The sequence below is a fragment of the Rhinopithecus bieti genome, unplaced genomic scaffold, assembly GCF_001698545.2.
Source record: "Rhinopithecus bieti isolate Rb0 unplaced genomic scaffold, ASM169854v2 scaffold_41145, whole genome shotgun sequence".
NCBI classification, from domain to species: Eukaryota; Metazoa; Chordata; class Mammalia; order Primates; family Cercopithecidae; genus Rhinopithecus; species Rhinopithecus bieti.
Window position 1 is genome coordinate 251,185 of NW_016817055.1, and position 15,978 is coordinate 267,162.

The window sequence follows — 15,978 nt, forward strand, 5'->3', positions numbered from 1 at the left end:
TTTTTTTTTTTGAGAAGGAGTCTTGCCCTGTCGCCCAGGCTGGAGTGCAGTGGCCAGATCTCAGCTCACTGCAAGCTCCGCCTCCCGGGTTTACCCCATTCTTCTGCCTCAGCCTCTCGAGTAGCTGGGACTACAGGCGCCCATCACCTCGCCCAACTAGTTTTTTGTATTTTTTAGTGGAGACGGGGTTTCACCGTGTTAGCCAGGATGGTCTCGATCTTCTGACCTCGTGATCCACCCGTCTAGGCCTCCCAGAGTGCTGGGATTACAGGCTTGAGCCACCGCGCCTGGCCAGAAAATAAATTTATTTGAGAGATTCCAGGAACCCTTATGAAAGTTTCCAAAGTTAGTACAAGGTCAAAATATTTTAATTTATAATTTATCAAAAATGGAAATTGTCAAAATGTCAAAAGTTTAAAACATTTGATTAAAATAGGATTAGAGGTCACTGTGAATCAATACTTATTCATTTAATTAGAGTAATAATTAAAAGACTTCAAAAGCAAATACAGAAAGCCACATAGTTGTAGGAAAAACCTTAGATCTTATTAAGTAATCAAAGACTTAATAAGGACAATATGAAGCACAGGAAATTATCTTCATAAATATATAATCTTAAAAAACAATACCTAACCAGAATTTTTGTTCCCTGAGCCAACTACTTGAAAGGTAAAGGAAAACCTTATACAATTTATATTGAAAGCAGAGCAGAAGTCTAGGAAAACCTTATTGTTTTAACAGAGAGGACCAAATTTTAGTTTTATATCGGTTTGCTTTGATAGTAATGCTCAATTTCAAAAACATATAAACAATTTCCTTCAAATCTGAGCCAGCTTGATTACACATAAAGTTCCTTTCCCAAGATTTGTCATAGCAACTTTCTATAATTTTCTTATATACATTCAATTTTTGCCCTATATTTTTCTCTTTTCTTATTGTGCAACAGCCATTCTATTTTAACAAAATTACTTTTCCCTTAACAAAACAAAGCACATCTTCATGACTTACAATTTTCCTTACCAAAAACACATTTTGCCTTCCTTGTGAACTTGCATAAAATGTTGTTTCCCATATTATTTCTAGGAATTTTAGTTACTTATGTCAATTATTAACCCTTAATAACCTTAATTTCCAGTGAAAGCTAAGAAGCAAGCAATTGTAAACTGCCTGGCATATACCAAGATTGTGTAATTTAGCACCACCATTTCATAATTCTAGAAGCATCTTCTTTATCATAGTACACTTTTCAATGTGCCACAGGACATGCTTATTAATAGACTCACCTATCTTTAGTCTCTCTGTAATAAGAAGCTGTAAGGAAGGCAACATTTTATCTCTATAGTCTTATTTTTTTTGCTAGGCCTAATAACTAAATTGTTTGTACCAGTTTCTCTCAGCCTCAACGTTGCATTCTGGATAAGAATGTTAAAATCTTCTGGTATAGAAAGAACATTTTTCACACGAGAATTTTATCTTATATGCATTCAGCTCATTTGTTTCTAACAATTGTGTTTGGATGGCTCATAAAAATGAAGCATTAAACAGGTAGCCATCATTTTAAGTTATTTTTCTTGCTGACAAATTTTGTAATATAGAAATAATATACATGCATTTTACCAGTAACCCTCAGTAGAAAAAGTTGTCTGCATTATACTTAATACTGAACTCTGAAGACACATCTGTTTAATTCAAACTGATTAACTGAATATTGTTTACTAGATTAATAATTAAAAGACTTATCTAAGATCATGTGAACTGGAAAAACATTTTGGTTTGGTTTCTATCTTTCTAAGAGTTTAAGGAATACTTAATTTATATAAGGGCTTATTTTCCTTTAAGCCAGTTAAACAGATCTTTTTTTTTTGAGACGGGGTCTCACTTGGTAGCCCAGGCTGGAGTGCAGTGGCACGATCTTGGCTCACTGCAACCTTCGCCTCACAGGATCAAGAGATTCTTCTGCCTCAGCTTCCTGAGTAGTTGGGATTACAGGTGTGCGCCACCATGCTGGGCTAATTTTTACATTTTTAGTAGAGACAGTGTTTCACCATGTTGGCCAGGCTGCTCTCGAACTCCTGACATTAGGTGATCCACCTGCCTCAGCCTTCCAAAGTGCTGGGATTACAGGTGTGAGCCACCGCGCCTGGTCAAATAGAGCTTTTTTTTTTTTTTTTTTTTTTTTTTTTTAAATAAATTAATTTTGTCAATACTATGCAGAAATAGAAAAATACCACATGCACATGCATATGTACATACATGCATAAATATAAACATACAGGCTTTCATTCAAAAATTTTAGCCATGTGTTAGGTACAATAACGCAAAACTCATTAATTCATTAAAAAAATCTCTGAATCCATTTTGTTTTCTGGTTGATAGAACAGGGTTCCCATCTATATAGCTAAAGTTTTTTACTAATATATTTGAAAAGAGTTTAAAGATTTTCACTCGATTTTATTAGGATTCTTATAGAGAGGCAGTTTTTTGATTTGTTTAGTCTTTTAGAAGCTCCTGCGTGACAATCAAAATACATTCCATTGTATTTGAGGTGTCTTGCGTCCTTTCTTTTTTAAAACGCCTCTCAAGTTAAAGCTTCCCCATTGTGGCCACTATAATTATAAGTTTTCCATAGTAAGGCTAACCATTTTCCCTAAAATACATGGTTTCTGAAATCATCATTATTGTACGTAAAAGTAGTCAGTGTCCCAGAAAGAAGAGTCCCAGACTTCTGAAGCACCAGCCTCTTCAGATTTGGAGAAACCTACTTTCAGGGAGTAGGAACTTAGTTATTTATCAGATTCAATCCAATTGCAAATTCTATTGGTAAAAGAATTGCTCAGATAAAGTCCGGAGCTCAAAATGCAAATTTGTAGACCTTTGATCTGAGAGGAAACTCATCCTTGACTTCCAGTTTAGGCAAGAGAGCAGTACGCCCAGTGGTTTCAGTGGGTGCTTTGTTCAGTCACTTCGTGCTGTAATGCCAAACTGTTAAAAGAAAAACTTTAAACAAATTAAATTTAATAGAGTTTATTTGGGCAAAGAATGATTTGTGATTGGACGGCGCTCAGAACCAGAAGAGGATCAGAGTTCTGCACAGCAGCATGAGCAGTAAGCTTTTATAGGCTGAGCAGGGAAGCAAAGTAGAAAAATCACCTCATGGACTAGCTAAGCATTTGCGTCTTAGCCATGCTGTGGTGAGGCATTTGTCTTATTTAGGCACAGTCTGATTCGTTGGCTGCCTGTGATTGGCTGAGGCTCAGCTGTTTGTGATTGGCTGAAACCTGGCTATTTCTTATGGGAAAAAAATGCTACTAAGTTAGGTTGTGTTTTTTAAATGTGGGAACTCAAATTAAAGAGACAGCATCAGGCTAATGGCCTCCTGCTTGTTTTGTTTAACATTGGCGTATATTGAGGAGTGTCATTGTTAGTCATGGTATGTTAAGTTTAACCTTTACATATATTGCCAAACGATTTTTCTGAGTGACTGTATCAATTTAATCACTATCATCCTTTTATGATAGTTCCCAGCGCTGCTCCTCAATAGCACGTGGCATTGTCAGTCTTCTTAACTTTAGTTCTTTGGTGGCTGTGAACTTCATCTTTTTGTGGCTTTAATTTGCATTTCCCTATAACTAATACAGTTAAGCACACTTACAAATGTTTACAGGCCATTTTTATATAATAAGAGTTTTTTTTCTTTTTTTTTGTAAAGTGCTTCTTCATGTCTTTTGTCCCTTCCTTTTGGCTGTTTGTCTATTATTGAATGATTTATAGTTCTTCACATATTGTGGACACAAACGTCTTCTTGGGTATGTGTGCAGCAAATATCTTCTCTTATTGCCTATTTACTTTTTTGTTACTTTCGATAACCAGAAGTTCATTGTCTTAATAGGGTTCAATTTATAATGTTTTTCTTTAAATATAGGGATTGTTGTGTCATTTTAAAAGAATCTTTGCTCATCTCAAGATCATGAAGCTATTATCTTCTAGATGCTTTTGTTTATCTTTTACTTCTAATTCTACTATTCACTTGAAATTGATTTTTGCATATAGTCAGAAGTTGGGGTCAAGTTTCTTTTTTCCCCATATGTATATCTCACTGACTCAGCACCACTTTCTGAAAAGGCTGTACTTTTCAGCCAGGCGCGGTGGTTCACGCCTGTAATCCCAGCGCTTTGGGAGGCTGAGGCGGGTAGATCAAGAGGTCAGGAGTTCAAGACCAGCCTGGCCAACATGGTGAAACCCCGTCTCTACTAAAAATACAAAAATTAGCTGAGCATGGTGGCGGAGCGTCTGTAATCCCAGCTATTTGGGAGGCTGAGGCAAGAGAATCACTTGAATCCAGGAGGCAGTGGTTGCAGGGAGCCAACACTGCGCCACTGCACTCCAGCTTGCATGACAAAACAAGATTCCATCTCGCCCCACACACCAAAAAAGAGAAAAGACTGTATTTTTCTATCACTCTCCGGTACCACTTTTATCATAATTCAAGAGTTCATGGATGTGTGGATCTGTTTCTGGACTATATTTTCTATTTCATTATTAATTTAGCTAATCTTGCACAAATTCCACATGGTTTCTGTTACTGTATCTTCAAAAATAAGTCAAAGTCTGGTACAAAAATACTTACTCTTTTTTCTTCTGTTTCAATTTTGACTTACCTGGTTTTAGCTTCTTATATTTACAAAGAAATCTTAGGATTCATTCATCAATTTCCACACACATGCACAAACCCTGCTGAGATTTTGATTGTGATTGAATTGAATTCATCCAATTTGGTGAGAATTGATATATTTACAATATTATTTTCTAATCATGAACATGATGTATCTCTCTGTTCAATTTGTCTTTAGATTTTCTTAATGGTACTTTATGGTTTGTGAGAAGTATCCACATTTGTTAGATTTATTGCCTGATATTTAATATTTTTGATGCTACTGTAACTAGTTTAATTACAACATATTATTTCAAATTCTTTGGTTGTTATATTGGAATACAATTGATTTTTGGTAATGGCCTTTTATCCTGGAGCCTTGCTAAACTCATGCATTAATTCTAACAGGTTTTCTGTGGATTCCTTTAGGTATTCCACTTAAACCATCATATTATTTGCAAATATTGCAAATCTTCATTCCCAATCGCTTTACCGTTTATTCATTTAGTCTAATTTCACTACTTGAAAACTTCAGCACAATGTTAAATAAAAGTGCTGATAGTGGGCATCTTTGTGTTATACTCAGTCTCAGAAAGGAAGCTCTCGCCGTTTCACCATTAGTGTTTGCTGTACTTTCTTTTAGAAAAACAGATATCTTTTATCAGATTAAGTAAATTTCCTTCCTTCTCTAGTTTTCTAAGGGTTTTTCCCCCATGAACTGATATTAAAATTTATAAAACACTCAAGCATAATTTTCTGTTTATTCTATTAATGTGGTGAAAATATGGTTTTTTGCTTTATTTTGTTAATGTGGTAAAATGTACTGATGATTTTTGATGTTAAACTGACCTTATATTCTTGTATTGCTGGCATGAATTAGATTTTTTTTTGAAATATGATATAAACACACATAAACAACACACACACATCTTTAGTGTTAACATGCACACATTAACACATTGAGTCGTGAGATATATATGTAAATTCAGTGTGTTAATACTTTTGTGTAGTGTTTTTGAATCTATATTAATAAATGAGATTAACCTTTTTTTTTTTAATTATAAAGTTTTTTTTTTTTTTTTTTTTTTTGAAACGGAGTCTCACTCTGTCGCCCAGTCTGGAGTGCAGTGGTGTGATCTGGGCTCACTACAAGCTCCGCCTCCCAGGTTCATGCCATTCTCCTGCCTCAGCTTCCCAAGTAGCTGGGACTACAGGCGCCCGCCACCATGCCCAACTAATTAATTATAGAGTTCTTATCAGATTTTGTGCCAAGGTTATCATGGTCTTGTAAAATGAAATTGGAGCTATTAAGGACTTTTAAATTCTCTAATGGTCTTTTTACCAATTGGTGCCACTATTTTATTATATACCTTATATGTTTTATAAGCTTTCTGGGCCTGAAGGCCTCATGCATTTGTGTGAATGTGGGAGATGTGAAAAAAATATATTCAAACCCTACAATAGATAGGATGATTCAGATTTTCTGTTTCTTGGGGATCAATTATGGTATGTCATGTTTTCCTAGGGATTTGTCCCTACATCTCAATTTTAAAATATATTGACAGAAATATATTATAATATTATATTTGTCATGGTTTTAGGAGCTATGACCTTGCCCTGTTTTCCACTTTGACTCTTGGTTATTTATGCTATCTTTTTTGTAATTCTCTTCAGAAATTTATTAACTTTATATTTTTTCAATGAACCAGCTTCTATTTTGTTGATCATATACTTATGTTTGTTTTTTATTACTTTATTATCTTTTCTTTATTTTTTTTTCTGTTTACTTTGGGTATAATTTACTGGTTTTAGGAACTTCATGACATGGATGCTTAGGCCATTGATTCTTCAGCCTTCTTGAGCTAGCAATAATGAAGGCACCATATGACGCTTTAACTGAATGTATCTCTCTTCTCTCCTCTGTATGCTATTGTTATTGCATATTCTATTGTAAATAAATACTATAACAGTAATAGTAAATACTATGCTTTTTGTTTCTGTATTTTCCTAGAATCTGGGCTATCCTTGTGACTTGCTTTGACTAACAGAATGTGACAGAATGACATTGTGCAACATCCAAATCAAGACTTAAAAAACTGTAGGCAGCCATCATGCTGTGAACCCAAGCTGTGTGGAGAGACTAAGTGGAGGTGAGAGACTAAGTGGAGTCACTTCAGTCAAGAGCCCTACCTAATATTTCAGTCCATAACTAGCCCTGTCTGCCAGCCTTGTGAATAGGTCATCTTGGACTTTTCAGCCCCGTTGAGAACAATGACTACATCCTCAGCTGATACTACATGGAACAGAGGAACTACCTAGCTTAGCTGGGCTCATATTGCAGAATTGTGAGAGATCATGAAAAGTTGTGTTTTTTTTTTATAACTATTCATTTATTTAATACACATTTCAGTAATATTATTGCATATTTTTTTCAATGCTCTTTGCAGGTATTATGGCAGATTATAAATAAATGCTCAGAGAGTTTCCATCTAGTCACTCTTATAACTGAGATGGGTTAGGGTCTTTCAGGAATAAACAACACAAGTTCTTTCCAGAATAACTAGCACAATAATAGAAATATTAACAAAGTGCACACACACCTCCTTTTACTGGAATGCTCTTTACTCTTTCCATCTGCTACTGTCTGCGAAGTCCCCTGAAGTCACGTCCCTCATGAGGCCCATTCCCTAGCCCTGGAATTAGGCTGGGAAGGGGGAGCTGGGATAAACAAGCCACTTTTTCCTTTGTACTCCCAATATACCTTTTATGGAGCTCTAATATAGGACCTTTTTTATTTTAGTTTGTAATTGCAATATTTGTTTACACCTTTCTATTCTCTGGCAGGCTGGGACCTCCTTAAGGACGAAGATTATCTTCTTAACTTGGGTATCTGTCTTAGTCTATTCATTCAGGCTGCTATAATGAAATATCATAAAGTCAGTGGATTATAAACAACAAGCATTTAATTCTCACAGTTCTGGAGGCTGGGAAGTCCAAGATCAAAGCACTGGCAGATTCAGTACTTTGAAAACAAATGCAACCTTTTAACCTGAAAGGAATTTTCCAGATTAACTCTGAAATGTTGTGTTTGTTTTAAGCCACAAAGTTTTGATGTGGTTTGTGATATTTTATAGATTACCAAAACAACAACCATCATTAAGCATTGAATGAATTAACAAATATATGACTTTATAAATAGTGATGGGTGTATGGTGATTGCCTGGATACGTTTCTGTCAATTCTTTATATATTAGGAAGAAAAAAAGCAAATGTAGGTTCATGAAAGGAACAGTGAGTACAAATTGGTTGAACTACTGCAAAAGAACTAGAAACTCTTGGAAACAGTTAGAGCTAAGTCAATTACATAACTTCTTTGAATATGAAGCTGTTATGTAAATACAGACTTGTCACAAATGCATCTGTTATTTCCTAATATTCTATGAGAAATAAGCATCGTTAGTGACTTAGGCTACCTATCTGGCACATAATACAAAACCAGAAGTGAGTATGGGTGCGCACTGTGTATTCTGGAGTTTAGCTATAGTTTTGAGTCTCTATTTTAAATTGCTCAAAACCAAAACCTCTTCACCTTCAAGACACATGTCAAGTCTTCGTACTTATAAATTATCATAAAAGTGTAGATTTTCATTGTAAAGGAGGAAACTATTCAGTTAAAGGTGTCTGTCACACTTTCCATTAATAATCTTCCCAAATTACCTACAGGAAGAGTTTTGTTTTTTTTTTTAAATAAAATCACGAAGAAGACACTCAGTAATCATTGCTAAAAAAGAAAAAAATTGACATAAGAAACCAGATAGTTTTCATTTTTTAGTGGGGAGGGAAAAAATTTAAAAAAGGAGACAGGCAGGGAAAAAAAAATGCTGGGTCTTTAGCATTTAAACAATATTCTAGGTAAATTTTCATGGTATGCCCCAATTTTCTTCACTGCCACAGTTGCCTTTTGCATAAAGAAATAATGAGTTTTTTTTTGATAAGGTTACAAACAGGTTCTTCCAATTTTCCTTTCTCTGTATTGTAAAAGCAGTGCCGTTTTTAACAGTGACACTCTTCATACTTTATATTCTTCTCATTTTAAAGACGAAGAAAAGTTCAAGGAACCAAAGGAATATCAATAGTTATTTGACATCATAAAAGACTGAAAATTTCAAGAAAATAAACATCAAAGCCTTTATTATTTTTGATGAGATCTATTTCACTTCCTACAAGTAAGCCAATACTAGGACACATGTGATTTTTAGCATTCAAATGCTCGCTGATATATTTCAGCATGTGTTGCCTAACAACAAGGACATTCTCATCCATAAACAAAATACAATTATTATACTATGTAAATTTAACACTGACAATTCTATTATCTTATGTATAGTTCATATGCAAATTTCTCCAATTGTCTCAATGGTGTCTTTTATAACATTTTGTTGTTGTCTTATTTGATTCAGGATCCAACCAAAATCATACATTACATTTCATTTGTCATGTTTCATTAGTCTCCTTAATCTAGCATAATTCACCACCCTTTTTATGATTTTATGATACTGGCATTTTGAAAGCATTTGAGTAGTCATGTTGAAAATGTCCCTCATTTTGGATTTTTTTCCTCATGATTACATTCAAGTGAAACTTTTTTTGCAGAAATATTATCCAGGTGATCTTGTGATTTCTGTGTCTCACTGATTGCTAAATTACATCTTTTTGGTTAATTGGTATCTTCCAGACTTTTCCATTGTTCCATTGAAATTAATATGCAGCCTGCAAAGTGATACATTGACACAACGAATATCTTGTTTCCCAACATTTCTACACTCTTTGGTTTTCTTGTCTGAATCAATAATTATTATGGTTAATGCAATACAGTGATTTTCTATTTTTATAGCTTGATGGATTTTGCCATCTTTTAGGTTGAGCTAATGCAGTACATGTGTTTTATTTAGAATTGTTTAGTATTCCTACCACTTACTAGTAATATCCCAAATTTCTTATGGAAAACCACTACTTTCCTATTCTCCTCCATGTGATTTGGAGTTCCCCTCCACTTTTAAGGATGGGCCAAAATGACAGTCTAATCTCACCTCTCTGGCCATAACAAATGTTTCAAGAATGGCGCCTGACCCCCTAAACACTGATAATATCAGCAACAATAGATTTTCTGAGACTCCTGCAAAAGTGAAGCAAGCTCTCTCTTTCACAGGAATTACAGGGGATAACCATCATTCTTTCTCAGAAACCTCACACTGTGCATCTTACTTGTCTAGTTGACCACCGTAATGAGCTGAATTGTGCCTCTGCAAAATTCGTATGTTGAAGTCGAAACACCTAGTACTTCAGAGTTTGACTGTATTTGGAGAGAGGACCTTTAAAGACATAATTAAGGTTACTAGAATGGGCCCTCATCCAATGTGACTGGTGCTTTAATAAAAAGAAGTTAGTCTCTCTCAACAAGTTGGGTATAGAAGAAATATACCTCAAATGATAAAGACCAGATATGACAAACCCACAGCTAATATCATATGAACAGGGAAAAATGGAAAGCCTTTCCAGTAAGATATGAAGCAAGATAAGGATGCCCACCCTCACCACTGCTGTTCAACATAGTTCTGGAAATCTTAGCCAGAGCAATTAGGTGAGAAAAATAAAGGACAGTCAAATTAGAAAGGAAGAAGTCAAATTATTCTTGTTTGCAGAGAAATGATCTTATATTTGCAACATCCTTTACTCCACTAAAAGACTCTTAAAACTGATTAACAAATCCAGGAAAGTTGCAGGATAGAGAATCAACATACAAAAATTAGTAGTATTTCTATATGGTAACAATAGTTAATTTAAAAAAATCAAGAAAGCAATCCCATTTGCAATAACCAACAAAAAAGTAGGAATACATTTGACCAAAGAAGTGAAAGATCTTGACAAGGAATATTATAAAACACCAATGATGGAAATTGCAAAGGACATGAAAAAATGGAAAGATATTCTATGCTCAACGATTAGAAGAATCAATATTGTTAAAGTGTCCATACTACCTAAAGCAATCTACAGATTCAATGCAATCACTATCAAAATACCAATGACATTCTTCACAGAAATAGAATAAACAATCTTAAAACTCATATGGAACCAAAAAGGAAAAACCTCAAATAACTAAAAAAATCTTAAGCAAAAAGAACACAACTGGAAGCGTCAGACTACCTGACCTCAAATTATACTACAAAGCTATAGTAACCAAAACAGCATGCCACTGGCATATAAATGGACACACAGACCAATGGAATAAAATAGATAATACATAAATAAATCCATGCACTTACAGCCGACTCCTTTTTGTCAAAGGTACCAAGTGCATATGATAGAGTTTGGCTCTGTGTCCCCACCCAAATCTCACCTTGAATTGTAATCTCCATAACCCCCAGAGAGGGACCAGATGGAGGTAACTGAATCATGGGGGTGGTTCCCCATGATGTTCTCTGGATAATGAGTGAGTCGCACCAGATATGATGGTTTATATTGGCGTCTGGCATTTCCTCTGCTGGCAATGATTCTCTCTCCTGCCTCTCTTTGAAGAGGTGCCTTCTGCCATGACTCTAGGTTTCTTGAGGCCTCTTCAGTCATGTGGAATGGTGAGTTAATTAAACCTCTTTTCTTTATAAATTACCCAGTCTCGGGTATTTCTCCATAGCAGCATGAGAATGGACTAATACAGCATACATTGGGGTAAGAACAGTGTCATTAAAAAGTAGTGCTTGGAAAACTGAGTATCCATATGCAGGAGTGAAACTAGGACCCTGTCTTTCACCATACACAGAACTCAACGCAAAAAGGATTGAACAATTAAATATAAAACTTGAAACTACAAAAAATAAAAAAAAAACCTAAAAGAAATCATTGAGAAAATGCTATAGACGTTGGTCTGGACAATGATTTTTGGGTAAGACATCAACAGCGTAAACAATAAAAGCAAAAATAGACAAATGGATTACATGAAGCTAAAAAGCTTCTGTACAGCAAAGAAAACAATCAACAAAGTGAAGAGACAACCCACAGAACAGAAGAAAATATTTGCAAACAATTCATCTGGCACGAGATTAATAACCAGAGTATATTAGGAATTCTAACAGCTCAACTGCAAAAACCAACCAACCAACCAAACTCCCCGCAAACTCACAACAACAAATAATCTAATTTAAAAATGAGCAAAAGATCTGGATAGCCATATCTCAAAAAAGACATACAAGTGGCTAACAGGCATATAAAAAAAGCTCAACATCATTAATCATAAAAAAATGCCAATCAAAATCACAATGAGGTATCATTCAGCCCAGTTTAAATGGCTATTATCAGAAAGACAAAAAAATAACACATGCTGGCAAGGATATAGATGAAACAGAACTCTTGTGCACTATTGGTGAGAATGTAAATTAGTACAGTCACTATGGAAAACAGTATGAAGTTTCCTTAAAATACTAAAAATGGAACTACTATATGATCCAACAATGCCACTGATGGGTATACCTCCAAAATAATGGAAATTAGTATGCTGAAGATATATCTGTCCTCCTGTATTTCTTGCAGCACTATTCATAATAGCCAGGATATGGAATGAGCCTTCGTTCATTAATGGATGAATGAATAAAGAAAATGTGGTAAATATACACAATGGAATACTACTTGGCCATAAAATAGAATGGAATTCTGTCATTGGCAGCAATATGGATAGAACTTACTGGGAGGTCGTTATATTAAGTAAAGTAAGCCAGGCACAGAAAGACAAACCTCACATGTTCTCAGCTATTTGTGGGATCTAAAAATCAAAACAATCAAAATTATGAAGATAGAGAGTAGAAACATGGTTATGAGAGGCTGGAAAGAGTAGGGAGGAGGTGAGATAGGATGAAAAGAAGTTGACTAGTGGGTACAAAAATACAGTTAAATAGGAAGAATAAGCTTTAGTATTCAATAGTACCTTAGAGTGACTAGAGTTAACAATAATTTATTGTGTATTTCAAAATAGCTAGAAGAAAATGAAGTGTTCCCAACACAAAACAGATAAATGTTTGAAGTGATGGATATCCCAATTGCCTTGATTTGATTAGTACATGTTGTATACTTCTATCAAAATATCACATGTACCCCTGAAATATGTACAGCTTTTTATATCAATTAAAAAAGGGAATAAAACTTGCAAACAAATAAAAATGTCAGGACACACCACTCTGTGTGCAGCTGCCACTTCTTTTCTTTGAGAAAATAAAATTTTCTACTTAAAGGAAAATAAAATCCTAAATTGTAGAAAGGCAAAAAAAAAAAAAAAAAAAAGAGAGAGATTAGTACACAGACATGCAACACTGAAAGCCCACAGGAAGACACAGGGAGTAGATGGACATCTATGAACCAAAGGACAGAGGCTTCAGAATGAAATCAACCCTGCTAACACCTTGATCTTGGACTTCTAGCTTCCAGAATTGTAAAGAAATAAGTAACTGCATTTAAATCTCCTAGTCTGTGGTGCTTTGCTATGGCAGCCCTAGCAAGGGAATGCAACCATTTGGCGAAAAGCCTGAACCTGATGGTGAGGTACTTGAGTTATGAAAGTGGCCTGTGGAATCTGAGGGTGGAGGCCAAGCCATAGAACACAAAGCAGAGAGGTACAGAGAAACAACTCTTGGTCTACTACTAACTGAAGTCAATCTTCCTGCAAAATACTGAGTTACATAAACCAGTAAATTCTATTGTTTAAACTGGATTTTTTTCCCCTCAAAATGCAGACCCTCACAGATGCATGGAGCATAGCACCACCAGTCTAACCCCTTCATGTCCACGTAGAGTTACTGGCCAGCTTCAGATGATCTTGGTTACCCAGGATACAGCTACATCCCAGGATAGCGGCAAGCTCTCAGGAGACTTCTGATGGAGGAGCTCAAGAGCTTCCAATGGAAGGGATGAATTAGCATGGTGACTGGGGGTGAGGCAAAGGAGGGAGGTCTGAGCCTTCCTGTGTGAGTGTGGTGTGAGACAAGGGCAGAGATTTTGGTTGAGAGAGTGATACTTCATGTGAGTGCTGTCAAAGTTCAATGAATAGAAATGGCAGAGGGAAAGGTACAGAACCGGGCTTTAACCTTTGTTCAAACAATGACTGCTCTGCTACCCTGTTCCCAATTTCTCTATCATATTGTGACATATGTCCTCTCAATCAGAGTTATGAGTATTATCTGCCTCAAAGGCAAGTTGTGAGGATGAAATGAACAATTTGCAGCTCATTTCAAGTTCCTTACAGAAAAATTATTGACCTCTAAATACTGGTTTTGATCTGCATTTTTCCCATTTAATGCATCTGTGATTGTACTTTAGGGGTAAGCAACTGTTGGGCAAATAAAGCACATAATATAAAGATTAACTGAGTACTTATATGTTTGTTTCTGCTTCCCATGCTAATTAGCAATAAGTGTATGAGTCCTAGGGAATCATTTTTTTTTTCAAATTATTCTCATATTTTATAGTTTTCATGAGAAAAACTGTGGGAAGTCTAATAATATTCTTACATTCAACTTCTGATAACATAGGGGACGTTTATTCATTTATGGCTTACACATTATGGGCTTACACATTTATTTTGATCTCAAGCATAATTTCTTTGGCTTTATGAATCAAAACTTACTATTTTAAAACAATTGATTTTATCATAGGCAAATAAATAAACAAAGCATTTTAAGCCTATTAAATATTTAAAAGACTGCCAATCTAACACATGGTTTGACTTTAATGAGCTTCATCTAGAGTCAGCACCTAGTGGAATCCATTGCAAATTTAAAAGGTGTCAGGGTTATCTCAATTCCTAGCAGTTCCATGCCAACCTCTTCACCTTGAGGGCCCTTCCGGATTCTTAAGGGAATGCAGCCTATGCTCTAGATAGGTTCTTAGAGGCTCTATCGTTGATGACACAATTTCTTGGATAGTTCAGGCTATTCATTTTTACCACGATTAGGGGTAAAACCCTAGTTAGTAAATGCTTTTGGGATCTAGATTACCCATAGAACAGTGTACATGATAAATTTGTTGCAGGGTATTAAATTCCAAGGGGTTAGGTTGTTAATAAGTGTATCTTATTTTAAGCAAGTTCAAAATATGAAAACAGATTTCTCTCCAAAATATATAAATGGATAAGACTTATAAATAAGTCATAAAGATATGTCATCACCAACATGGGTGTAACTGAGGTATCCATGGGTGGATGCCATCTGGATAATTCAGCAGCCTTATAACTTGTTTCCCAGACATCTTTCTTTCCCTTTCATTCACTAGTCTCTGCCACAATACAATGCTCTCATTGCAGTGCATTGGGATAAGATATCTTTGTAAAATTCTGTCATCTCAAACTAAACCTATTGTCATGGAAGAAAAAGGTAACATAAAGAAGTCTTAACCTCTTAGGTGGCAAAACACACAGAAACAGTAGAGGAGGTCCTGGGTAGCCGTTCGCTTGAACCTCAAGTGAGAAAGTCAAATGCAAATAGAAAAATAGTAATGTAAGAGAGGGCTTCATTATTCTCTTTGACTTTCCCTAAGACAAATCCCTGGGCCTGAGACCTTAAACTTTAACCTCTATTCCTGAGGATAGCCTGTGGAGGTTTGCTGAGAACATCCTTCCTGTAACTTCTTCCTACCTCTCTCTTCCTTAGCCCATTGGCTTCCATGACCCATTCATTGACAAGTCCTCTTTGAATGATGCCCTCCTACCATCTCTGGTATGGGGCCTCTTCTTACTTTACGTTTCATCAACGGATGATGTGGAAATAGAGTTGAGTCCTCTGGATTCTGAGAAAGGATGAGGGACTGTGTGCAAGCCCTCACCATTTGGGGTCTCAGGTTGGATTCTAGTTAACAAGACAGATCCTTTACCCTTCAAAGATCTTTTAAAATTTATTTTTAATCATGCCAAAAGAATTGTTCTGCTTCTTTCCTTTGCCTTGAATTACAGTACACTAGTTGTCAAGCCATTCCCAGACTTATCCGATCTTGTGACTTGGTGTATGAGACTCCACATAATCAGGCCCCTGCCTCACCTTCTATTTTCCTCTCAGCCCATTTTCTCTGACACTTCCGTGCTCTGGCTGTCTAGGACTTCTCTGGTCTGAGTACTCAACTATCTCAAGGTCTTCAAAAATGTTGGTGCCTAGAATGATTTCCTAACACATCACACTCTTCACTTCACTCCTACCCTCCTCTTTGTCTTTCGGTCATCATTGTAAGTGCTACTTTCTAAAGCAAGCTCCCTTAGAGACTCAGTTAAATTACTTTCTACGTGGCTCATAGTACAG

At 35.7% G+C, this 15,978-nt stretch overlaps 1 long non-coding RNA gene across 1 annotated transcript in view; it reads left to right on the top strand.

Moving 5' to 3' along the window:
* Positions 1 to 15,978, top strand: part of LOC108517684 (uncharacterized) — a 32,134-nt gene that overhangs the window by 7,111 nt on the left and 9,045 nt on the right. Inside the window, exon 2 of the long non-coding RNA XR_001882181.1 lies at positions 6,663 to 6,801. This is a non-coding gene — a long non-coding RNA (uncharacterized LOC108517684). The remainder of the gene's footprint in view (positions 1 to 6,662; positions 6,802 to 15,978) is intronic.